The following is a 347-nucleotide window of genomic DNA, read 5'->3' as shown; positions in this document are numbered from 1 at the left end:
GAATCAAACTCTGATAAGTAATTATATATGCAGACATAACTACAGGAACCAGGATAATGGAAAGGAAACAGGAAGGTAAAGGAAAAGAAAGAACCTGAACGAGAAGAACAGTAGGAAACAGGCCTTAATAAGGGAGATATGGATAAAAACTGGGTTAGTTTAAGGGAGGGGGGAGGGAAGGGTATACAAGGAACCTAGGGAATAAAGGGAAAGAAGGAATTCAAGAGAGGTAGGACCACAGGGTATTATTAAGGGAGAAGGGGGGATGGGGGCACCTTAATTGGGGAAACCATGATGGAGGTGTGAGACAATGCAAGAGATAAATAATGCCTAGCTAGTTTTAAAAA

This window comes from Nannospalax galili, unplaced genomic scaffold (genome assembly GCF_000622305.1).
Source record: "Nannospalax galili isolate Female #2095 unplaced genomic scaffold, S.galili_v1.0 scaffold158, whole genome shotgun sequence".
Taxonomy (NCBI): domain Eukaryota; kingdom Metazoa; phylum Chordata; class Mammalia; order Rodentia; family Spalacidae; genus Nannospalax; species Nannospalax galili.
Note: the sequence above shows the minus strand (reverse complement) of the source record.